Here is a 1,245-nt window from a genome sequence, read left to right as displayed (position 1 = left end):
TTTTATTATTGATAAATTGAAGTGTTAGTTAAGTGGTTAATTAAGTCGTTAATTATAGTTAATATTTAATCAACAATTTTAAGTGTTATTATCTTAACATTGAGAAGTAATCATACATTGGTGAGTGAGTTTAATTAGACAATAACTTAGTCTGAGTCTCTGAGGGAACGAACTAGAAAGTATTCTATATTACTTGCGAACGCGTATACTTGCGTGAATATTAGTGCGTGATTTCGCCCTAACAAGTTTTTGGCGCCGCTGCCGGGGACTCGGCGTATTTGTTTAGTTTATGTACTTACCATCATTGGTCATTAGGACTCAGTGATTAGGACGTAGTAGTTAATTACTCTTTTCGGTTGTGTTTCAGGTACTTTAGCAAGCGTTTATGCAAACTCGTTCTCGTGCTCGCAAGAGGACCTTAGATACAGCTGAGGAGAAAGACGAAGTTCTTGATACTCCGAAGAAGTTAGATTTTGAGGATTCGGATTCAGGAACTGAGCAGAAAGAACCAGTAAACATGGGAGATCGTATTGTTCAAGCTGATCCAGCTCTTATGGATTTTTCTCGGCCTAAAATTGATGACATTCAGTCAAGCATCCTTCATCCGGCTATTCAAGCTAACACCTTTGAAATCAAGCCGGGCACTATTCAGATGGTGCAGAATTCTGTTTCTTTTGGAGGAGCGGCAACTGAAGACCCCAACATGCATATAAGGAATTTTGTCGAGATCTGCAGCACTTTTAAGTATAATGGCGTGACTGATGAGGCTATCAAGTTGAGGCTTTTCCCATTCTCACTGAGGGATAAAGCTAAAGACTGGTTACATTCTGAACCAGCTGGGTCAATCACTACGTGGCAAGATCTTGCGCAAAAGTTTCTGGTGAAGTTTTATCCAATGGCAAAGACTGCTGCTATGAGGAGTGCTCTTACTCAATTTGCGCAGCAACCTACAGAATCTATGTGCGAGGCTTGGGAATGCTACAAGGAAATGTTGAGAAAATGTCCACATCATGGAATGCCGGATTGGATGGTAATCACTGGTTTTTATAATGGTTTGGGGGCCCAATCTCGGCCCATGCTCGATGCAGCAGCTGGAGGCGCCTTATGGGCTAAAAGCTATACTGAGGCGTATAATCTTATCGAGACGATGGCTGCAAATGAGCATCAAAACCCAACTCAGAGGATGACGTCAGGCAAGGTAGCAGGTATTATGGAAGTTGATGCAGCCACCGCTATTGCAGCCCA

General features: G+C 41.9%; 1 non-coding gene across 1 annotated transcript; it reads right to left on the bottom strand.

Annotated features, from left to right (window-relative positions):
• Positions 1-910: 910 nt before the first annotated feature.
• Positions 911-1,017, bottom strand: LOC141669567 (small nucleolar RNA R71). The gene has a single exon (XR_012553841.1). It is a non-coding gene; the product is annotated as a small nucleolar RNA R71 (small nucleolar RNA).
• Positions 1,018-1,245: the final 228 nt, after the last annotated feature.

This window comes from Apium graveolens, chromosome 6 (genome assembly GCF_009905375.1).
Source record: "Apium graveolens cultivar Ventura chromosome 6, ASM990537v1, whole genome shotgun sequence".
NCBI classification, from domain to species: domain Eukaryota; kingdom Viridiplantae; phylum Streptophyta; class Magnoliopsida; order Apiales; family Apiaceae; genus Apium; species Apium graveolens.
This window is presented reverse-complemented; position numbering and strand designations above follow the sequence as displayed.